Source organism: Manis javanica, chromosome 3, assembly GCF_040802235.1.
Source record: "Manis javanica isolate MJ-LG chromosome 3, MJ_LKY, whole genome shotgun sequence".
In the NCBI taxonomy this organism is placed as follows: domain Eukaryota; kingdom Metazoa; phylum Chordata; class Mammalia; order Pholidota; family Manidae; genus Manis; species Manis javanica.
The window spans coordinates 8744139-8769322 of record NC_133158.1 but is presented as its reverse complement, the minus strand read 5'-3'; the positions used below and the strand labels follow the sequence as shown (position 1 = coordinate 8769322).

At 44.1% G+C, this 25184-nt stretch overlaps 1 protein-coding gene across 25 annotated transcripts in view; it reads left to right on the top strand.

Annotated features, from left to right (window-relative positions):
* Positions 1–25184, top strand: part of FHIT (fragile histidine triad diadenosine triphosphatase) — a 1286968-nt gene that overhangs the window by 960508 nt on the left and 301276 nt on the right. The gene's annotated exons all lie outside the window — the stretch shown is intronic.

Here is a 25184-nt window from a genome sequence, read left to right as displayed (position 1 = left end):
GGGAGGGGAGGAGAGTGCGGCACTCCCCCAGTGAGGGGTGACACTGGGCTGGACTGGGCTGCTCGGATTGGAGACGGAAAGAAGTGGATAGCCTCAGACCTTATTTTGGAAATAGAATCCACAGGAATTTGAACTAGTGTAATTCCTAGCCTGTAGCATCAGGACCTTAGCCATGAATGGCTTTATTTGAGGGTAACCTCTTTTGTCCAAGGGAAAGTGGTTCTTTGATGTCACATATGCAATTAATAGGAGAATAAAATTAAATGAAACAAGGAGATGCCAGCCTTGGCTTTGATTTTGTCTGATTGGCATGTATCTTGAGCATGACTCTACCTTTCTAGGGTTAGGGGTAAAAAAAAAAAAGGAAGTCATCACTTTACCATGAGTAGAAGCGGAATGAATTCATCCCAATACCCAGCTAACCTTTGTCTTCTTTACTTCCTCTCCCTGAAGATAGAGCAGTTGGAGTGATGTTTGATGTTTCTGTTGTAAGAGTAGAGGGGAATCCTGGAATGAAGGGACTTGAACCTGTCAAGGTCAATGTGGTAAGGCAGAAAGGCTCCCCCGAACATGCCTGCGGAGGGAAAACAACTTAGGGTTTCTAAAAATAGGTTTTATAAGTAACACAATTCTGGACTTGTCCAGATGCAAATGCAAATGATTTTGTTTGCACCTTGGCACTGATGAAGAATTTAATGGTTTCAAATAATCACAAAGAATTTTGTAACAGCACCTCCTGACTAGAGAAGGCTGCTTCAGTCCTGCCTAGAGGCTGGTGGGAGCAGACTGTCCTGTTGGGCCTGCTCGTCAAGGTCAGGGCAGCGCTCCAGCAAAACAAAGGGGGTTCCAACCAGCTGCTGTTAGAAATGTTGATGCCTGACAACTGTTTGAGCGGTCATCTTCAACCAACGTACCCATTAGTAGGGCGCAGTGGTGTGTGAAGCACGGAGGGAGGTGTTCAAGAAAGAAAAGTCAAGCACCTGCTGTGTCTCAGGCAGTGTGAGCGCTCTGTGGGCAAATCAGCCAGACTTCCTGCCTCGGAGGGGCCTACACGCTGGAGAGATGAGGTTGGCTCACAGCTGTATCGGGTGAGGCTGATGAGATACTTGCTAGAAAAGAGTCGAGAGTGTGCAGAGGAAGGAGGGATTATACACACTGAGGCAATCAGGGAGGGCTCCAAGTAGGAAGAGTGACGTCCAATGCCAGGATCTCAGCAATGGAGGGACTGTTAGAGGCACGGAGCAGTGCGCGCAGCAGGCTCTCACAGGCTGCCACTTCGGTCTGAATCCAAGTGGAGCGACCCTCGGCACGTTCCTTTCCCTTCCTGGCCCTCTCCTGTAAAATGAGGATCATTGGATCACCCTCCTGGGCTGCCTGTGAGGGTATTCCAGTCCCAACCCTGGTTAGCTATCATGATGTTTATTGTTTTAGCCCAAATTTTATCTGATATAATCTTAACATGTTGTCATCTTACTTTTCTCCTCGACCACATGCAGTGATGGGGACTCATCGCATCCGTTTAATCGGTGAATCGTCTCCAATGCCAAAACCTCTTAATTGCTGGATGAGTAAATCATCAGGAGGTAAAAGTGGGGGGAGAGCCTTCCAGGTAGGGAGGCCCGATCGAGCAGGGATCGGTCAAAGCAAGTGCAGGCATGTTCCAGCCACAGCACGATTCCCATTTGGCTGGAGTATTGGGTTTGGGCACCCAGGGAGAGAGGAGGTAAGAAGGGTCCTGGAGAGGCCTTGCATGCCAGGATCATCGGACAAATCTCAACAACCTGCTCTGGCGTGGGGCCAGCCTTTCCGTACAGAAGTCAGGACAAGTGGACGATCAGATGAGGTGACAAGCAGTATTCTGAGCTAACAGAGAATCTCCTTGAGGAGCAACATAGATGCCAGATTAATGAGGCATACGTGAGAGAAGAGGTGCCCTCTGCTCTGCAACCCTGGGCTCTGGGGAAAGTCCCCAGTCATTCTCTTCAGACCTATCCTGAAGGTCAAGGAGTAAAGGTTCCCCTGCTTACCGGTCCATGTAAGTTCTCCACCCTCAGTTTGGGTTATCTGTAAGGAATGGGCCAGTCCAGGTGGGGCTGGTAAATGGACTGAGGTCTGGGGGCACTGGCCAGTGACAGTACCCCCTGATATTTAGGGGAGAAGCTTTCACCCGGCCACCTGGTCCTCCAGGTGGGGACCCTAACTCTTTAAAGACGCATGCTCTTCTATTCCTTCTGTACCTAGAGTTACTCCCTCCCGTGCCCTCTTGACCCTACCCCAGCCTCAGTTTTTCCTAGTCTTTAGGACCTCAAACCATTTGCTCTGTATACATGCTGTAACACTTTGTGCTCTGTATTTAGCCAGAACTCTATTTCTTTGAGTCTGTGTACCTGCTTCACTTTGTGCCAGGGGACAGGGAGGGAAACACACAAAAACAAAAAAGAAATCTGCCTCTGAATGTCTGTGAGAAGAGAGGATGCACAGAAAACAAGTTGACAACAGATGACCCCTTCCCAGTATATACATGACCCCTAGTCTTTCTCCGACTCCCCTTCTCCTGAGGCCGGCTGCCAGGTGGGTGGTGTGGAGGAATGCCTAGAGCCCAGGGTGAGAAGGAGGGGCCCTGGGATTTAAGCCTAGCTGGTGGTGCCTCAGTGATACTCAGGACAAAGTCAGGAACCCTTTGTGAGACTCAAAGGGTTACCTTTAAAATGAGGTGGTGGCATCAGATTAGACCAGCCTTCGATGGTCCTCCACAGAGTGTGACAGCCTGTGGCTTTGTCTTCCTCAGCCCCAGAGCTTTGACTTACCCGATTGTTGAACATGTGTAACTGGCTGATTATCTAGCAAAACATCTGTATGGAAATAGCCAGGAATTGGATTCAGTCCTTTCAGGGAGAGCTTTCCCTCTGTGTGCTTGGCTGTCTTGTGAACAAATGGCCTTTCTCCTGAGCAAGACTCATTTGTGCTATTGCAGCTTCCTAATCAGAGGAGGAGGAATATGCATCTAAAATAATTTCATGAGGTTGTATCCGCTGTTTGCTTAGTGCGGTGTTATATTTAGCCACATGTTAAGCTCTCCAATCTCCTCTGAAATGCTCATGGGAGGGAAATGAGGAAAGTGATTGGAAAACAATAGAAAAAGCATTTAGAAAAACCAGAGAAAGAAATGCGTGGTGAAAACCACAAATGTTTGGGAAATACTTCAAGACTTTCTGCAAAGCCTTCAACACACCACCTGTTTCTCTCATTAGGGGTTTAAATGAGACATATGAACTGCTTTCAAAGCTATCAAGAGGTATAGAAGCCTCCAAGCGAATAAACGTACAAAATGCATCATTACTGCCTCTTGACCACCAGCACACCCTGCCTCTGACCTTTTTGAAGATAAGGCTTTATCTCTGCTTTTTACTTCCTGCTTCATAATTGCCCAGCTAAGCTAATGAAGTCCATTTGAGGTTGTGAACATTCAAAGCACTCATCTGCATGAAATCCACTGCCCCTTAATTATGTAAAACAGATATTAAAAAATAATTCCCTGCCTCTAACCGGGATCAAGACTCTAGGGCTGAATCCTGAAATTGAAGCCCGTTCAGAGCTGTCCTTTTATGCTTATTATCACTTGCTAAACGTAAAGCATTGCGGCGCTTCCTTCCGGGGTTATCGTCATTCTCTCTCTCTCTTCCTCGCCTGCAAATGATGGCGCAGCCCCAGTGGTACCCAGCTCCCCCACCGTGTGCGTGGATGCACGAATCCTCCAAGTCAGGGACCACGATGTGGGAAATAGGATGTGGCTTTGGCGTTGGCTTCCCTTTCACAGGTGTCTTATTCCACTTTGACAGGTGTCTGACACAAAAAAGCCGTCAGAACTGGGGTGTAACCTTAGAATGCCACCTTCAATTAGGGTGTCTCTGGGTGAGGAACAATGAAATGGATCTGAGTATCTGAAGCTTCAATATCGTTGTATTTAATTTTATTTCTGTACCAGATGTACTGCCTGTATGGGCTTTTTTTTTTTTTTTTTAGGTGCTGGTGTGCTCTGCCCTAGAACTATGAGTTTGATGAGCTGTTCTTGAGGAAGTCAGAGGAAGCCGAGCTGTCACCCTAAAATACATTCAGTCGAAGGCAGATCTCCTATTGTTTTGCTACCTTCACACTTAATGGGGTTTTAATTTATCATAAATGTCTAGACTGATAATAGCAACGGAACTCATTAGAAGTCATCCTCCAGATATGGGAGATGTAACCAAATACACAATAGAGAACCTGAGATGGAGAAAGGCTGTTAGGGGGTGGATTCCCTGTGAAGCTGTGCAGGGTAAATTCAGATGCTTGCACACCCTGTATCCTGTTTATTTTTGGTTTTCTGAGTCTTGGCTGAGAGCACATATATATTCAATTCTATCTAGCAGGAAAGGTCTGATTCTCAGGCCTTTTGCATAGTTTATACAAACGAGGGGACCCCTTTTATCCTCCGGTAGTTGAAACTTGACAGATAAAAGAAAAAGTAAATTTGAAACACTGATACCTTCAGTAGGCAGGATATGGATTATCCCTCTCTCGCCAGAGGTGTCCATACCCTCATCTCTGGAAGCTGAATAAATTTCATTGCATGGCGCTGGGGAATTCAGGTTGCAGATGGAATTGGGGGTAGCTAAATAGCTGACCTTCGACTGGGGAGGTGGTCTCAGTGGGCCTGGTGTGATGGCCGGAGTCCTGAAAGTGGAAGAGGGTGGTGGGAAAGGGCAGAGTGATGCCAGGACTTGACTGACTTTGAAGATGGAGGTAGGCAGCCTCCAGACGTTGGAAGCAAAGCCTCTAGAAGGAAATTCAGCTGTGTCTACACCTTCATTTTAACCCTGTGATACCCATGTCAGAGTTCCAACCTGCAGAAGAGTAAGATGAATAATTTGTATTGTTCAAAGCTGCTGAACTTGTAGTAGTTTGGTGCAGCCGTCACAGGAAACCGATACGGTACCTGGTAAGTGGGGCAACTGCTTCCTCATTTTTCTTCCCTGGGTTCATAATGTTTGGGCACAAAGTAGAGCTTTTCTTCCATTTGAAATTCTCCCCTCTCTGTGGCAGGCCCCGGGCAGATTCTAGCATTAACTATGTTCAGGTTGAAAAGATGCGCAGTCTGCTTTCTCCTTCCTCCTTCCTGATATTGCACGAAAAACAAAAAGCTAAATGCAGCTCTGAATTCCCTTCACCCCTGAGATTTTTTTCTCTGTTTTATAGGGTTCTTTGCTCACAGTGAATGCTGTTGTCATTTTTATTATTATTTTGCTGTTCAGCTAGCTAAGACATCTCAGCCCGTCTTGCTAGACTTGGGATGAGTGTGTCCGTGTTCCACACTTCCACACTACTTTCCTGTCCTTCCACCTCTTGATCCTCTCCTGATAGTTTCTTGAAGTCTTTGTTTTTACTTTACTCATTCTTTGTCTGAAATATGTGTCTGGAATCAAGAAACGCCACCCTGGATCGAATCCATCGAGAAATGCTACCAAGTTTTACATAGATTTTAGGTTTATAGGATAGAATTTAGAAATTGTGTTTAGTTGAAAAAAATAACCTTGAAATTCATCATCCCTAAGGTACTGCATGGATATAACACTGCATTCTGCATGTACAGTGGCCGGTCTGTCCTCTGTCACTGGGGCACTTCACTGTTTCTGGAGTTGAGAACAGGGTGAAGAAGTTGACCGTGTTCTCAGCCCATGTCACATGGAGGCTAAAGATCCTTATGAGGTTGATTCTCAATGGTACCAAGCAGATATAGTCCAATCAGTGTGAAGCCATATTGCATTTATGAAGTAACTATATGGTATGACCATCCTCTCATTCATTCTTTCGTTCAGATTCATTTATGTAGCACTAAGTGTCCGCTACATGCCAGGCATGGCTTCAGAGCACAGTGGCTGTTATTTGGCTGTAGGTGTATCTAGAGTAGATTATTTCTCTGTATTTCCTTACAAAATACTTTTGTTTTTCTTTTATGAATCGTAAGTGATGGGGCCCGTGGAGGAGAACTACCAGAGGCAGTCACCAGACACTGATTAGCAGACCAGGGGTGCCATGGTGTAGCCCCACACCAACCTACTTCTCTTCTTTATAGGAGAGGTTCTGCTGAGGAATGCTCTGTGCCAGAAAGCACGGAACTCCCATCACCTCCCTGACCGCCCCCAGCTGCCAATAGGTGGCAGCCAACTGTTCACTAGCCAGCAGGCTCTAGAACCTGGTCAGGGATATTTTAGGTGACATTTTGGCTACAGGTCCAGAAAGCATTTTGCTTTCTTGTAAACAAACCAAAGACCCCCTACTTCCTACAAGTCTATCCTCAAAGCGTTTTTCTTAACTGCAGGTCCACCTTCCTGATCAGACTTTAACACAGTGAGCTGGTGAGAATGAAAACGCTCACCTGCCCCATCATTCCTGCTTCCCAAGGTTCGGGAGAGTCAGCTCAGTTTTAGCTGAATGATTTGCATTTGCAAAGATGTCTTTATTAAATAAGCTGCAGTAGAGCAATACCTTTGCCTCCATGTCAGTGAGCACCGGCCAGGAGGCCCACAGTCTGCTGATTACCAGTCTGAACATCGTGGTTAACCTGGTGTCACGGATGAGTGGGATGAGATTACTATTCTGAAATAGTATCCAGGGTTTCGTACCTGCTGCATCTCGCTTTGCACACTGTTCCCATTACCTCTACCCCGAGGACTATACCCTCATCTCAAACTCAGACACCAGATCTTCCCGTAACACGGCCTCAGGCCATTGGCTTCTAAGAAGCAGTAACTTTTGTCTCCTCTGATCTATGTTTTACCCAAAGCCTGTGTGGTCTGATGGGTCGCAGGTACATGCTGAGCTGAGCATCGGAGGAGCCCATCAAAGATGCCCCATATCATGTCAGCTCTCAACTGTATGACACCTCAGCATGTCACTCTGGTTAGTGGTAGGTAGCAGAGAGGGGGTTGTCATCTTCTCTTCATTGATCAGCCTAAGAGGCTGCTGTCCCTTCAGTTACTTATGGGTGTCAGAAGAAAGAGGCCACTGCAGAGGTATTATACATTGTGCTACTTCAAAGGTGATTACGTTTTCTTCGCGTCAATTGTGTAAAGTCTTCTAGCTTTCTTGACAATCCTACTTTTCCTTTGGAGAAGAGAGATGTACTTGCTGTCAAACAAGCCACCGAATGAGCAGTACTGTTACTGGCTTTTGAGCTCATTAGGGTTTGTTTGTTATTCCCAAGCTGTAGGAGGGGTTGAAAAGGAATTTCTGCAGTGATGGCTATGAAGGGGGCAATGACAGTTTTTCGGGAAACAAATGGCAAATGGACTCTTCAGATTTCCAGGCTGGAAAATCATGTAGTTAGGCACTCAGGGTTTAAATTTGCTTCTAGAACTAAATGCTGCAAAGCCATGTAAACCATTGTTGTGTGTGTGTGTGTTGGGGGGTGTGGAGTAGCCATGGTCAGGGTGTCTATTTGACAAATATAATCATATTTCTGGATCAAGAAAGATACTTTTTTTCACATTAAGAATTAAGAGTTTTTATATATAAAGCATTTAGAACTGCATCTAGCACACAGCAAGTGCTGTACCAGTGCTGGCTGCTATAAGTGATGGTATTACTGTTATTCCAACTATTGTAGCTCACAGTTTTTGTTATTGTCTTGTCATCTATAGGTGGGTCAGCCTTTCACCCTCCTATAATATAATAAGACTAATGCGATTGTTGAACTTGGTTTTATTATTTGGGTTTGTGACCCAGAATGCCATCTGGCTGGCTAGCTGGCTTCCTTCCTTCCATCCATCCACTTGACCATCCATCCAGCCTGCCATCTACACATTGATTTGTCCAACAGTTATTGAACTTCATTAAGTCTGTGTCAGGCAGCAGACATACAACGGTGGGTCAGAGTCACTTGAATGGAGCTAATAGTCTGTTGGGGATACAACCAAAAAAAAAAGGTACCAAATGGATTAATAAAATTAGTATAAACTGTGCTAACTGCTCTAGAGAAAATAAATATGTTATGAAGTCAACAGAGTAATTACTTGTGTTAATGTTAAGACCACTGATTGATTCTGAACCTTTATAAGAAGGTATGCTTGAACTAATCTCCCAGTACTGAAAATCGCCTTCTGTGGAACCAGCTGGGACTGTGTACCCAGCTGTTGTTTGTCCCCACCAAGTAACAGACTCCATCCCCAAAGTGACAGTCCATGATGGCCTTGCCTCCACACCTGGGCCATTCGTTCTCACAAATCCTCACCTGCTTTGCAACTCAAAGCACACATTTGGGCAAACCTAAATTGGCCTGAGAACACATTCTCTTGAAAAGGTTGCCTTATGTACTCTGCCTGATCAAGTCTGAGTACTTACTCATTCAGCAATGGTTTCTGTGCCTGCTGTGGGCCTGAGTACCCACTGTGTGCCAGGCAATTTTCCATGTGGGAGCACGTCACAGGAAATGGAATGACCAGTTGTACTTTTGAGCCAAGTTCCTTATCCATTGAAGTAGGTCTTAAATAATTTTGAAAGCTGTATTATCTTTAAACAAAGTAAACAGAATAGAATGGACCAGATTGCATCTGTAAAGCAGGGCAGATCCTAATAATTCCTATAAGAGAGGCTCATGCCCAGTGTGCATTTATATAAAGGAAGGAGAGGCCTTCTCTGATCCTGGAAACCAAGGAGGCGTTTCTGAAGAAGTCATGACTTCTTGTGGATTATAGTCAGGGTTTCTGGGACAGGGTAATGTGGATAGCACTTCAGGTGATGCGAGTATCATTTTATGCATGAAGTTACAGGCCTGGGGGAAGAAGTAACCCGTGGGGGCTTGCAGTTAGTAAGTGACAGGCAGGGAACTGGAATGAAGGTCCCCTAACATTCAGCTGCCCTTTCCACTCTGCCACACGATCTTTTTAGGATCTTCCCTCTAATTGTAAAACCTCATAGTAAGAGCAACGTTTAATTGGCAACTTACTATGTATGAGGCACTTTCCAAACAGTTTTTTGGGTGTCCTCCCGACAGCCTGTATACAAATGAAGCAACTGAAACTCAAGAGAGGGTGAGCAACTTATCCAAGGTCACACAGCCAGTGACTGGCAGGTTTGATATGTGAACTATATTTGCCTGAAGGGTAAGGAGGGGGTGTTTAAAGGACTTTGAAGCAGCGTCTCCTCCCCTGCTCCCCTATTGTTATGTTTCTGGGTCTTAAAGACTATATGAGTTTCTGAAATGACATCATCTGGCTAGCTTCCCACTTCCACCTAACTGGTGGGAACTTTCTGGAAAAATATTCTGGAGAAAAAATAACCTGGGATTTGTTTTGTCTTTGAAGCATAACAAGTAAAAACCTTTACTGTCAAGAAAGCAGTATGAACTGTTCTGGAATGTGCACACATGAATGAGTTAAGCTCTGTTGATGTGTAACTGCTCACATGAAAAGGGAATATTCACTTTAAGTATAATATGGTGTCTTATTGGACCCAAGCAAAGGATGTCATGGGACCTTTGGAAATACCAGGAGATGAAAAAATTACAGGATCTGGGTGGAATGATCTGCCCTTGGTCATCTTCTGCCTGCATAACTGGGCCACTCTTTTCTCTGAGGGCCTTTGTCTACTCTGGTGTCCACATGGGAGGACACACAGAGGCCTACGCTGATCTTGAGTTAGCAGGCTGGAATCCAGACCGCTCTATTGTGTCCCTATCCTAAATGGCCAAGGAAGGGATTCTGGCCCAGCTGGGATCAGGTGCCCGAACCTGTTGTCATGTCACACAAACATGGCTGCAGGGATCCATCCCTTGGAAATGGCACGCCAGTTCCATTGAAGGCACTGGGTGTACCAGTCAAAAGATTGTGCCTCCAACACATAAAAGAGAAGACATGGACCCCACTTTGGCCTCTCCTTAGAGAGAATGCTAACAGGCACTGACTGGAGGATCGGTCAGGTCAGAACATCTAGCCTCTCGCTGATTCTAAGGACAGGCAAAATTAGCGCAGAAAGTTAGCCAAAGAAGACTTCGAAATGCTTTTGTCTCTGACTGTCAGTTTACAGTTCTTTAAGGCAGCTGGCATGATTCTATTGTCATAGTGATTTCAAGGAAATTATAAGCAGATGACATGCTAGGTACAACAGCCATACGTGCTGAGTTTACTCCTTCCTGTCCCCTTCTCTGTCTGTTTTCTGCCCTCACCGACACTGTGAATTGTATAGTCCAGCGATCATGAACTGTGATGCTCAGTAAGTAGTTCAGTGAGGGAATGAATGATGCCATGTCTCCTTCATATCATTTGCCCCAATTCTAACTTTAACTTGTATAATTATTTGATTAATGTCTGTTTGCTAACCTAGACTCTAATCGCCATGAATTCCTTGCCTAGTCTAATGTCTGGTGAGTAATGGGTGCATAGTGTATGTGTGGGATGAATGAATGCTTGGCCCTAGCACCCTTGTAAAGCTTAGGTGAGAACTAGTAGAAATGGGTTAACGAGTCTTTGAACATTTTATAAAATCCCGACCTGATTAGAAAGTATCAAAGGCAGAGTAGAGCCCCAGAGTCGTCTTCTCTTCTTACTCCTGATGCTGTTTCCCAGAAATTACTCCTCTGAAGTTTGAGTACAGTAGTCCCTCCAGACCTGTAGGGGAGAGATTCCAAGACCCCCAGTGGGTGCCTAAACCTGCGGTTGTACTGAACCCTGTATGTCCTATGTTTTTTCCTACACCTACATACTTATGATAAAGTTCAATTTGTAAATTAGGCATAGCCAGAGATTAATGCGAGAACTAATAATCAAAGAGGGCAATTGGAACAATGCACTGCAATACAGTTATGTGAAGGTAGTCTCTCTCTCAAAATCACATACTGTACTGTACTCATCCTTCTTGTGACGATGTGAGATGATGAGATGCCTGCCTGAGAGGGGGAAGTGAGGTGGATGACGTAGGCACTGGGGCGTAGTGTTAGGCTCCTACTGACCCGGAAGGACGATCAGCTGCTTCCCTGGTGCTGCTGACTGGAGTCACTGAAGCTGCAGAAAGTGAACCTGCAGAGAAGGGGAAACTAGTAGTGTCCTACCCGTCCTGAGACTTACTGTCCTTATGCACCATTATACATGGATCACATAGGATTGTAGTTTGTTTCTTTGGGGGTTTTTAAAAAAAATCATATTGCTATAAACCATGTGATTTTTTCCTACCACCTAATATATTGTGGACATCTTTCTTGTCAACACATTGATGCGCCATTTATTTTAGAAGACAGTGCCAAAGGGTTAATTTGACACAGAGACCTTCCCTTGATAACTGGTACAACAGAGCATGACCTGCTTAATGTTAGCAGTCGCCTGGCTTTTGCCTCAGGGCAGTTTGAGCTGCGGTCAGCAACCTACAGCCTCTAGGCCAAATCTGGCCTGTGTTTCTAGCTTTACTGGAACCCAGACACATTTGTTTCCATGTTGTTGGACTGCTTTCCAGCTTTAATAGCAGAGTTGAGTTCGTGTGGCAGAGACCCTATGTTTTGCAAAGCCTAAAATATTTACTTTCTGGCCCTTAAATAAAAAGTTTGCTGACCTCTAGTATGGGCTGCTTGGAACCTGTCTGTCTCCGTCTTGATGACCTGGCCAGGACCCAGTGTCCAGGCCTAGGCAGTACACTTGGCCAAGTTGCAGAGACGCTAAAATCACTTAGTGTTTGTGGATACTTGAGTTTCCTTCTTCTTTGGGCAAGTTTTGACAAGCCATCCAGGTAACTGGGAAGGAGAAGGAGAAGAGAAGATGCCTTGCGTTTATGCTTGTTTTTACTGCAGTTGCGCCAATTAAGAGCCTGTCTACATTTCTCAAAAAATGCCCGGATATGCACACACTCCCCACATCTGTTGGTTTAAATGGAGTCTTCCTAGTTTATTACTAGATACTTAATAAACCAGGACATAATTAACTAATAGCCCACATTTATTACCATTACTCAGCGAGTTGCAGAGTGTGTGAATTACAAAGTCTTGGATTTCTTGGTTGGAATCCATCCAGTTAAAATGTGGATAGGGTATGCTGGCATCTTGGTAAAAGTATAAATGATTAGTTAATAGTTTCTAAGGCCTTATTACCAGTGAGGGACAGAACTGCAAAGTCTCAGCTGACGTCAGATCTCTGTGGCTTTGTTATGAAACAAAAGGGAGAGGAACGCAAAGAAGCAGGTGGAGTGTGACAAGGTTTGGACATGTCAGTTCACTGTGGGCTTTGGACAACTTGACATTAAAATAGAGCCCTTAGGCTTTCTAAGTGTACTGGGTGTTATACTTTTTAACACATGAAACCACCCAGAGCCTTTTTAAAACTGCAAACCCCAGGATTCCAGCCCAAGAGGTTCAGTTTCAGTAAAGGTGGGTTGGGGCTGGGAATCTGCATTTTAAATAAGTCTGTCAGGTGGTTCTGATGGGAACATTCAGGACCAGACTTGGAGTTTGGTCTTGCATTTCCACCTCACCCCATCCCCACCTGTCCTCTCTCTTCTCCATGTTTTCCGCGCTCCCGTGCCCAAGTGCACGCACACAGATACAGATGATGGCCGCTCCCAGGAAGGAGGCTGGAACTCGTGTCCCCTCCTTTGTTCCTCACTTGGTCCTGGCACCTTCACAGGTGCATTTCTTGCTTGCTCTCTCTGTCCCTTCCTCCCTGTGTACATGTTTGCATCTAAGAAAATCACTGGATTCAACCTAGGCCCAACTTGTCATCAAATAAACGTGAGGTTGCTCATCCTCACCCTTGTCCTGCATTGCTGCAAATGTAGACAAACTAAGGCAGCCTGGCAGCTCCCCGTGGCCTCAGGCTGGCTGTGTGCGAGGCAAGGCATGGTATCTAGCATGGTGTTTGGTAGATAACTAAGTGCTCAGTAAATATTTGCATCTTTATCAGAATAGAGAAAGCATGAAAAGTCAATGCCTGAAGGTAATGAAGGAACAGTGATTCCAGAAATGTTACTAAGAGCTACTTGGGTTCTAAGGCCCTGAAGATGCTTTTTTCTTTTTTTCTTTTTTTCTTTTTGTTTACCTGAAACTAGGTCTCTCCATCTCTGAAATGGGTTCATATTTGGGGACTTGATTTTTAAATTGTTTCTATGAAATCTGAACTTCTATCTGGCAGCCTTCTCCTCTCCTAGGCGATGTGCTTCCATTCCCAGCAACAGTCCTTAATTACAAGCATTGTAAAACAAAACATTGGATTTTCCTATCATTTGCAGGATTGGTAAGATCACAGAGGTATCTCAGGAAAAGGAGTTTTGAGAGTCATGTACCCTGTGAGGTACATTTCAACCCTCCATGAAAGTAGTAATTTTTTTTTTCTGGATCCATATTTTGAACTGTCAAATAATTGGAAATCACTTGAAGTAAAATAGAAAAATTCCCCCTTTTTCAAGATAATACATTTGGGAATTAACCCAGACTGAGTTCTAAACATTCTCCATCATTACAGTAATCACAGGAAGTGATAGTTTATGATGTTTAAAACACATTGGGTTGGAAGTATCTATAATTAGCACATCTTTACTGTAACTTTTTAATAATTAGCCTAAAACCGTTTGACATCCTTGGGCATTTGTTTTAGAGTTCCTGGATAATCTAAATGCCTCCCCTTCTGCTTATTCATTTCTGCTTTTCAGTTAGAGTTGTCTGCAAGGACTATGGTTTCAGGAGGGTAGTGCAAGCTGGAGGGTGAACTTAAAATTTGGCAGTTGGTGAAGTAACTAAGACCTCACCATTCATTTTCTTCCCACGCATCTTTTTTGTTCATTTGGAATTAATATTTTTTCAAAACAAAAGCAAACACAAAATAAGAGGGAAGAAGGTAGGTTCTCAGGAGGGGGTGGCACACGGGTGACTAGTAGCAAAATGGAGGGAGGAAAAAGATGGGGAAGGGGGGCAAGGAGAAGAAAAGGCCACGAGAAAGAGCAGCTGTCGGAAGCTGGGGGCAGAGGGGGGCTTGGCAAAAGGAATCACTATTTTTTAAATATTCTGAGACTGCTTTCAAAGCAAAAAACCAATCCCTCTTCTAAAGAAGCCCCCACCCACAGTTGCTTTCATCCTCCCACTCTGGAAAGAGTAATGAAAGAATACATCTTCAATTGTATAGAAACATTTTTAAAAATAAAAATAAAAGGCCCCATTTAAAAGCAGGTGGTCCTGTGTCCCTGTTCTTAATACGGTAGCATTGTGCCTCCAGCCGTCCCATAATCCCCTGTGTTCCTGAATTGCCTTTGAAACAGTACCGCCCTCTAGTGTGTCATTCTATTTTTAGATTTAGAAAAAAATATATATATATATATGTATGTATGTATCATTAACTATGCTTATTAAAGGCTTTGTGAGCCAGGTCTTAGGCTGTGGGCTTTGAAGCATCTTGATGGTCCTCACAGAAAAACCACAAAGCCATATTATCTCCACTGAGCAAAGGAGATGCTGAATCTCAACGAGGCCAAGTAATTTGTTCAAGAATCCTTGTAAGTGACAGAGCTGAGATTTGAACTCAAGTCTTGGTGTGCGTCTGCCTGTCTCTTTCCTTTTTCAGCTTTTAATTTTTAAATAATTTTAGATTTGCAAATATAGTTGCCAATGCCTTATAGGGAATTTCTCTATATTCTTCCTTTGCATTCCCTGAATATTAATATTTATTGTATTTGCTTCATCATATTCTCTCTATATGTATTTTTTCCCCTGAACTCTTTGAAATTAGTTGCATACGTGATGTCCCTTTGCTTCTAAATCCTTTAGTGTGCAATTTCTAAAAAGTATATCCTCTTAGAAAAATATGCTACCATTGTCAAGCCAGGAAATTAACACTGATACGTACTATTGATACATACTGTATATACCATATCTGATACATGGACCTTACTGAGTTTTTTGCCAATATCTTTTTTTTTCTTCCTGGCCCATGATCCATTCCAGGATCACACGTTGCATTTAGTTGGTATGTTTCCTAGTGTCCTTTAATCTCAAACAATTCCTCCAACTCATTGTTTCTTCCCTGTCCCATCCCTAGAATTATCCATTTCTCCAGGAAGCTCTGGTTCCTTTTATTGAAGAGTGATATTTATAAAATAAGATTTGGATGTCAGGTGTGCTCATTTGTACCGGGATATCACTGCTTCCCCGCCTCTCTGTAGGTACAGCTAGGAAATGTATGCATGGGTACTTATATACACACTCCATTATATCTTTGTTTAAGCTTACATATTAAAACACTAAGAATTCATGGTGATAGTTTAGTTTTCATCAATAGTACGTCCTCGGTACTCCTTCTGCCTGAGGTGGATACTTTGGAGTCCTTGAATGATTTTTGGTTGTCATTGTTTTCAACAACACTTCTCTTTCGAATGTTTGATTTTTCCTGCTAGGAAAAATATATTTCTATGTCTATTAAGTTTTATTTATCTTTCTTAACCAGTTATTCATTACAAACAAATCACCAGCCTATAAATGCATGGCCCCAACCCCCCTGATAAAGCAGTTCAACATTTTGCCTTAAGTCATCTTCAGTTATTATTTCATAGGGGAGGAGAAACTGAATTTTCTTCTCACATTTGATCCAATATCACTTCAGAGACTATTTTTCTTTTTCTGCTTGTCTTAGGAGTAAAACACAGATCTCTTGATCAGGATTGTTTTTGTGTTTTCAGTCATCTTTGTTTATTTCCTTTTTCTATTGAAAACTAATTCTGAAAAATGTTTTACTGCTAGGAATCCTCAATGGCTGGACCACTATTCCAACATGTCATTATTATCACCCTGTTAGGTGACAAGAGGTAGTAAGCACCCCTTATCTGTCTGTGTCTCCCTGTACAGACATGCATTGCTAATTAAAGTCTGTCTTAAGCTCCTTCTTTAAAAGAAAAGGAGGTTTGAGAAAAGAAAAGGGCCAAGTCTTTCTGAAAGCTTCTGCTTCAGCTTATCACTCTGTTGGGGTAGTTCATAAACATTCCTTCACACGTAACATACAGTTCATGAAGAAAATAAGAATCATCTTCTGAGTTGGCTATTTAAAGAGTGAGCAATAGGCTTTTCTGAATTTCAGGCATATCCAATTTAATATTCCAGTAGTGGGCTTCATTCTGAATAGTCTGAGTATTTATGGTGCTTGATGTGTGGACTTTTTAAAAGGTCACTTGAAATGGAGTCATTTTGATTTTTTAGTGAGAGAAGGTGAGCATGAAAAGGGGAAGAGTTTTTAATGGAAAACATGACGTCTGCTCCCCTGCAAAAGGTCTTAGTTTCCTGTAGTAATTGTGTTTTTGAATGGCTTTCTTTATGTGACACGGTTGCATCTGGACGTGTGAAACTATTTCAGCTCAAGGACTGAGGCTCCCACAACAAACGGACTGTTATGTTTACCTGGCACGTTTGTTTCATTGCAGATATGAACAAATCAGGACTGTTCCCTCAGAACCCCTATACATACGTTTTTCTTAGTTAAGGTACATTTGCTTGCAAATGATAGTCAACAGTTTAAGCTAGCTCAAGAACGAAAGGCGACATCATTATAAGGATTCGGGGGGGTGTCGTTCACCATAGGGAAGGCGATGAACTGTGCTTTCTGGGTGGGGCAGGCCTCAGGACCAGGAACCAAGGGACTACTCTCTTAGCTTCTCCATGTCTCATATGATACATTGTCACGGGTTACAGAGAACAATGATTCTAGGAGATGGTCCCCAGTGAAAGGGATCTTTGGTCAGATTACTTTGAAAAACGCTCCCCACATATCCACCCGTTCTTAGACTTTCACACTTCACGCTATAATGCTAAAGGCTCTGCAAAGTTCCTTAGTAAAGAAATCTGTTTAACCTTCTTTAACCCCATGATTCCCAAACTCATTTTGCCATTTCTTTGAGAAATGTTATTTTTGACAAAAGCACTTGAATAGCACAGAATTAAATGTAATTAGTTCCATGGAACTTTATTGCATTATTTTTTAGATGATACAGCTGTAGATTTCTTGAGTGGCTGGTTCAAGGTCATGTTACTTTTCTTTTTAGACTCCTGGTTGAGTGCTCTTCACCTTGGTGCCTGCTCATATTTGTGGACCTCAGCTGGGGGACTGTTTGCTCACAGCTGTCTACTTGATACCCATACCCCATCAGCCTAGCAGTTCATGAAACCCCCGTTGTAAATGTAGTAGTGATTTTTTATTCCATTGGTCCTTTTGACAGGCAGTCGGCTGTTTCAGACAGCCCATCAGCTCTAGTTGAAGATGTGCCTTTATTTCCTGTCTATGCAAATATATCTCCAGCTGTTTCTGGTCATAGGTACTTTGATCCTAAATCCTATTAAGGTTTTTGTCATTCCAAATGGTGGCATTTCAGAAGAGCTGAAACTGGCTAGTATGTTCTCATAATTCTTGAATCCAACCCAAATAAACTTCGGTTGCATCTGCCTTCATGCTTGCTCACTCATTCAGTTTCATTTTTTCATGTCCTGGGTCTAGTGGCAGGGAGGGGATGTGTCCAGTGTTCTAAGATGCTACAGATTCAGTGTCCTCAGTAAATAAAGCAGCTCGTTCAAATTCATAATGGTGAGGGCAGTAAAGTTTCCCAGGGATAAGTCTTCTGGGAAAGTGGGAATTGATAAGAAGGAAGAGCTAATGGAATATCAGAAATGAAAAGATGAGGAAGGTAGTAGCAAGGATACATACCAAGAGAATACACTTTTGTACTTTGTTCCAGTAAGAACAGAGTGTTCTTATAGTGCATGCCATTTTTTTTTCCTTATACATAATTATCAGGAACAGTAGAAGCAGTAACATCATCCCATCAAATATAATGGTTGTCTTCCTCAGGAAGCTGGGTCAGGCATTGTGCTAAATGACTTTGAGATGGAGTTTATTTCTAAAATGTGGCCATTTGCTAAATGGGTGAATGAAGGAACAAACCTTCGTTTGGTTCTGCCTAGGGGTAAAAATTGTTGATGCTCTGAATGAGAAATGTTTACCCTCAGAGGGCGTTACAGTGTAATAAGGGAGAGAAGACAGGACACAAAGGTAGAAAAGTGTCCTAGGAGAGGTGACACTGGAAGTTTAGTAACGATGAAAACTTTCCAGTGAGGTAATCAGGAAAAGGGAAAAAATAGGAACAATGGTTTATTATTGTTCATAGGTGCATCAGTTAGCTGCTTCTCAATACTGCTGTGTAACAAACCATCCCAAAACGTGGTATCTTGAAACACTAATCATTTATTCTAACTTATCTCTCTGTAGGTCAGCTAGGCTGGGCTGGGCTCCAAGGCTTCAGGTTAGGTCTGTGTGTGTCTCATTCTCCAAGATCTAGCAGAAACCAAGATATATTCTTCTCATGGCAAAAAGCAGGAATGCAAGTCATATTTCAAGCTCCTGCTTAAGTCACATGTCATGACATCCCATTGGCCCAATCAAGCCTGATAGTAAAAGAGTGTGGAAATATGCTTCTTCCAGAGAGGCAAAATGGAGAGAGATTGAGTATTTCCTGAATAACCATCTGATCTACCCCTTTAGAGAATAGAGCATTATTTTGTTTATCTAGATAACCTTTTGATAAGTAGCAGGATTCAGGCCCTAAAAGGGATATGAAGGTTGCAGGGGAGAGAGAATAATCACAGAAGATTAGCATGGAGTGAGTTCTTGCAGTGACTCAAGTCTGCTCAAGTCATTGTTACTTGAGGATAGTCAAGGGAGATGGGAACTAAGAATACCTGTCCAGAAACATTTACTCAGTTGGATGATTTTGATACTGTTTGAGGAACAAGATTAATAGAAGAATAAAAGCAGCAGCAAGATTGTAATTGGCTAAAAAGAGAGTGCAGTAAAGGCAGTTAGTATCAACATCTCTTTTGAAGACATGAAGGGCAGGGAAGAAAAACAGGTTTCAAAGTAAGAGAGTAAAGGAGAAGGAACACACATGTGCTATGAGGGTTTATATTCAAAGGGCAATTCTGGGGCTATTTGGTGTCCCAGGATAATGAGTCACATGTGATGGAAACAGAGCTGTCATCCTCGTCTTCATTCAATATAAGATCTTTTGTAAGATATAAGACAAGGTCAATGAGTAAGACAATCCCCTCTCACAATAGCTTTGTCATATGCAAATGAGTGAATGTGTTATATCGAAGGGGTGTCTAATAATCCTTGAATCTAAGAAGATCTCCCATACTACTTAATATGCTCAAGGGACCTTATTTTTAAACATTAGGTGGGGGCACAATATTTACCTGTGTAGTTAACAAGCGACTTACTATCACAGTCAGTCACTTGAGTTGTTAATTAATGTTTAATTTTTTAATTGCTCACACCTGCAGAAATTTCCTCCACTAAGAAAGGAAGACCTGGTTTCAACTCTGGGTGACTGGGGTTGGGATTTTCTTCCATGACTGTATAAGTAATTGCAACCTCTACTGTTATTCCCTGGGATTTAGTGGCATGATGCAGTAATCTGTTGGGTGTGGACTGGCCACGGGCTTAGAATACAGCATGTTGAAATGGGGCCCAAATATAACAGGTTGCTGTGGGGGGATGGTTGCATATCTCCCCTCACACAGCAACCAGTCGAGCTGGAAGGACAAGGCATGCATGGATGAAATAATGAGTTATTAAGAAAGCATTACATCTTGTGACCGTAGAATGCTAGCCTGCCAGCTGTTGATAGAGGATGACGCAGAAGATATAGAGCAGTGTATACTGAAAGGGTTAAGAGGACAACGTAGATAGATGGTGTGAGTTCAAATCCTAGTTCACCCACTGATTATAGCTATGACATTGGTCAACTCATCTGACCTTTATGGTTCTCTGTGTCTCCAGCTGTTTAATGGGGATAATATTGGCTACCTCCAAGGGTTCCTGAAAACATCAGCAGTGTACGTTGGTTCCTAACCTTTGGAGCTTTCTGGGTGGAATCTGAAATTGGCTCCCATACACAAAAGTCAAGGTGAGACTGAAGAGAGAGGCAGACCACTCCAGATTGGCAGGTGGCAGGTTTAATAAGCGAGGGAACTTGCATACGAGGCTTACAGTGGGTGGCCACAAGCTGAGAAGATGTCTGTACTCTGCCAGAATCCTAAAAGTTTACATAGAATCCTTAACTGGGTGCATGTATACCATCCAGATGGTCTCAACAACACCTTACCGTCTCAAGGCTGTACCGTGGGGTGGTGTTTAGTGAGGGAGAGGCAAGGAGAATGCACCTTCCAAAGCCTGGGCTGCTACGGGGTCTGGGTGGTGAGGAGCCTCCAGTTGCCTGGGTCTAGCCTGTGGGTCAACAGGAGGTCGGTCCTCTTGATGACCTCCTCCAACACTACACAGAAGGAACTGAACAGTACCTGGCACATAAATAATCGTGCATGCACTCTTAGGTGTTCCTGTTTTGTTATTGTTGGGTTGGTTGGTTTTGTGTTTTTTTATGAAAGTGGTGCAGACCCTTCATTGTCTCCTCTTCCCTGGCCTTTTGCAGGATATGGCTTTTGGGTATCATGTGGGCATTTCCCTTAAGTTGCCCCCAAGAACATGGGTAGGAATTGACTAGATAACTGGGCATGAGAGTCAAAAGTGGGGCAGAGGGTGCTCGGGCTGAGGGAAACAGCTGCCTTGGGTGGGGGGAGTTAGTAAGAAGGATGCCCTGGGCACTCAGCGTTTGCCTGTTCCATGCCCCAGAGGCAGTGCAGTGCCAGCTTGGAGGGCATCTCCTCCTGCGTTCTGCAGAGCCCCTCGATGAAGCACATTCCAGGTGCTGGGCCACAGGGGACCTGGCTTTAGGGCATGACTCCCAGGCCTCCTAGCTGAGTGACCTTGGGCACATGACTTAACCTTGGTATGCCTCTGTCGCTACTTCCGTAAAGAAAGAAATACTTCTACTTTGTGGGATTGGGGTAAGGCAGAATGCTTGAATGCCCTTTCCAGAGTCCCTGAGACAGTGCAACTAGAGCTGGACTCCTCAGCTAATAAGGAACCCTTCACAACCCCACCCACTGGCTTTGTCACCAGGGGCAAGTCACCTTACTTACCTGAAGTTTATCTCAAATTCTCCACCTTTAAAACAGGGTAAAAGTAGTACTTAGCTTGCTTGGCTGCTGTGAAGATCAAATAAGGTCAGATAGCTGAAGCCTGGGGACAGTGCCTGGGATGGCAGAAGTTGGGTGCAGCATGAGCTGCTGCCATTATTTCATCATTAAGTACAGCAGTGGTGGAGGCCAGTGATAGTTTTACTCACAAGACAGAAATGTATGAGCTTTGCAGAAGACAAGAGACCAAGCTCTCTGAGCACACAGAGAAACGCAGGGTTATGGGGAATCCAGGTTATGCTTGGTTTTCTCATGGGGTCAGCTTTGAAGACTTCCCTCCCTGGCCTGTTTTCCCTGACTGTTGAGCCATGGTCATCGGTATACGAGAAATAGCTGTCTTTCCTCTCAGTGTGTGTTTTCCGCCCTTCTCGGGCTGATGTACCCTTTTGTCCCTATCTCAGTGTCCCGTGGCTAAGTGGACAGGAACGTGCCTCGTGGAAATGTGTTCAGTAACCCTGAGCTCTGTGCCAAGGAAGAACAAAGCAGACCCTTTGTGTTTTCTGACTCTCTGTTGCCTCGTCTGGCTTGGTTTCAGTTGCTAGACCAGCAGCATAAGTGTTTATAGAAAATGTGTAAAATTCCCCACAGAACAGAAGAGATTATGCTCATCAAAATGTCTGATGGATGGAGGCCCAAGAACTGAAGGAAACCTGTTCTCTGCCTTGTTTTCCCATCAGGCCCTGGGAGCTGGCTTTCAGGCCAGGATGCCTCTTGCAGGTGTATATTCCCACCCAGTTTTGCCTACAAACTCATCACTCTCTTACTAGGGGGAAGTTTCACCTCCCAGTTAGGACTGTACCACAACACCAACCATTTTTAACGTCTCCCCAGTGTTAGAAGGCAGTGGACTCTGACCTCCCCATGCCATCCTCATCCCCTAACCCTTCTCCCAAGAATGGTTCACCCTGAAGAGAGTCAGGGAAACCACTGCCATCAGAAGTTCAAGGTTCTCAAACTTTGATGTGCCCCAGAGTTGCCTGGGAGCCCGGTTAAGATCCCGAGTCTGGGGAAGGTCCCCCAAGATCCTTACTCAGTGGGACTGCATAGTGCTGGGCCCTGCACGGAAGACCGTGCTCATGGGAAGTACTGGTGCAGGCAATCCAAGGAGCATCACGTCTCGAGACACTTTGTACTAAGAAATAAGATAAGTGATCATGGAAAGCCTTACTCCAGAGATGCTACAAAGCTGTGTTTGGAAGAGTGGAGAGCTGTCAGGCATGCCAAGGGTAGGCACAGGCTTCTGGGGGCAGGCGAGAGCCCACACAAAGCAGCAGTGGAGGGAATGCTCATCACAATAAAGGACAGAAAGGCCGGCACAGAAAGGTTGTCTGTCCCATGCCAGCCATATGTGTCATTTTAGTTTTTCTGCAGTAAAAAAATAAAAGTAGCCGCAATAGAAAATAACAGTGAAAGAAGCAGGTGAAATTAATTCCAACCATGTATTTTGTGGAACTCAATAAAGCCAAAATAGTTTTATTTCAACATATCATCCATGTAAAAATACTACGAATGGGATTCCGTGTACCAAGTCTTTGAAGTCAGGTCCGTATGTTACACATCTGTAACCGCATCTCTGTTGGGCTGGCCACACGCTTCCCGTGCTCAGGAGCACATGTGGTCAGCGGCTCTGCTGCTGGACAGAGAGCCAGCACGTAGTGAGCGAGGGAGAGAATGGAATGGATGGAGCTGGGGCCGTGTAAGCAGGAGCAGATGTGAAAGATGAGAAAGGGTTGAACAGATCCTGATGAAGCCTCTGCGAAGTTCCCCAGGGGAGTTCTCCTGTGAAGACGACCCCAGAGCAAAAGCAGTTTGTAAAGCGTAACCAGTCTTTCTGCGTCACGCGGGTGGACCAGCAGGCCCTGCTTCTGGTTCCCGCCCAGCAGACGGCACATAGCAGCAGATCTTAGCTGACCCTCTGAAGCTACGAACACCGCCTTCTGGCTACCTTGAGGGAAAGTTTTAAGGAACTTACTTTAACAGCCCACAGAGTGAAGTCAGGAAGGAAACCTCACGGAGCCCTGCTCTTGTGCCTCCTGCGTCACTGACTGCACCCTTACACTGAGCAGGGGTGCCCGCCTCTCGGCCTGCTGTGGGCTCCCTCTGCTTGCATCTTACCGCGCAACACGGCTGAGCAGCTGAAGCCTAGTACCTACCTGTGCCCTCCCAGGGGTATCTGAGCATCGGCATTTAGGACCCCAAGGCTTTGGTGGTGTTCTGTGACCTACTTGCCATAGGACACAGGGACATGTGTGCCAACTAAGTTCTGGTAACAGCTTCAGGTATCAGGTAACTTCAAAAAAGAAAATCTTAATAGTGAGGCCATAATTGTGACCTTGGCTCATGTCGTCTCATCATTCAGTAGAAGTGTGGCACACTGAAGGAGCTCAGGAAGAATTTCTTGGAAGGTGAAGAAGCCACTCTTTATTGAGCATTGGCAGTATAGCAGCAGGCGCTGTTCAAAGCCTTTGCTGCAATGGCGAGTAACGTAGAGACAGATGCAGTGACACCGCCATTATAATTTCTTGGGATTAGCTGCCTCAGGACACCTGGAGAGGTTGTGAAACTATGGAAGGCGGCCCCTCCCCTACCTGCTGCGCCAGTCTTTGAAGGAGGGGTGAGACCCAGGGCCCCTCGCACGTGATTCTGGGTCCAGTGCCATGGGCAGGGACACCAAGTTGGCAATAACAAGAGAGCATGTTTGGCATCTGCTGAGGGTGGGGGATGGAGGCAACAGGAAACAATGGAAGCCTGCAAGAGGGACCCCCCCCAAACAGCCACGAATGCTACCTGGAGAGGTAATGCCTAAGCTGTGAGCTGAAGGTCAAGGACAAGTGGGGTGAGGATAGAGCAGAGGCAGAAAAGTGTGTCAGACAGACGGATGTTTTTATATCACACATGTGCCTTGTCTTGCTCCTCCACTCCATCAGCCCTCTCTTCAGACAGTATGTGTGTGAACGTGTTTGGAAAGGTATCAACCTCTCTCCAAATAAAAAGTATTACTCTTTTATGGATTCCGTTTGAGGGAGCTAAAGTTGATTGATGGGTGAGGACGATGAATATTTGATAGGCTGGGAATGAGCAGTGCAGCCCAGCATGTCTCTGAGAAGGAGTCCCAGCAGACCTTTCCCGTAGCCACAGGGCCCAGAATATGGTAGTTAATTGAATTATTTAATAGGAAAATAACAGTTTATCTGAAAATCTCTCTAATACATATGCCTCTCTTACAGAACCTCTCTTACTGGTTTGGACTAAACCCTCACAAGGGCAGGGGCCTCACCTGGCTTTTTACTGGGCTTCCAGTACTCAGAGCACGGTTTACACCACGGACATGCTCAGTGAGGGTGTGTTGTCAGAGTGAGTAATTGAAGTGGAGAGGTGATGTTAGGAATGTTGTCTTGAAATGATTCCAGGTTTTGTCATGAATTACGACAGTCTGGGATTAAACTATACATAAAGGACCCTGGAAGTATCCTGCTGTCATTTTAGACTGTGCATTTTAATAACACAATTACCATTTAAATGTCTTCATTATAATGAGAAATTTTACATCCAAATACAAAAAATGAAATTCTTCTATTACCTGTGCTCCTCCGCCCACCCAGAGGTCACCACTCTTGGGAGGACTGGAGTGCATCCTCCCAGGACCTGTTCTGTCCCTTCATACCTTTACACGCACTGTGTACATAAATTTACGAAATATGCTAATAGGATCACCTTATTGGTAGTGTTTCATTTCCATTTTTCCCTTTAAGGGTATGTTTTGGAGCTGTGTCCTTGTGTGGGCATTTATAAGGCTACCCATGTTTTAAATAATCTCACAGAATTTCCTGTGTGCAAATGCCATCATTTACTTAGCCACTCCTATGTTTTAGCAATTTAATAACAGCATTGCAACAAACATCTTTGTACCCGTATCTTATCCACATGAACAGATGTATTCAGCATAGATTCCTGGGTCTTTTGACTTTTTTTTAGTGGATAGCATTTCTGTTGTTTAATCATTTTCTTCTTTCTTTTGCCTCTTTACTAAAATCAGGTATAGAAAAGTTGGTTTTTATCAAGAAATCTTAGTTGGAAGTTTCTTGTTTGTAAATTTAACTAGAAAATT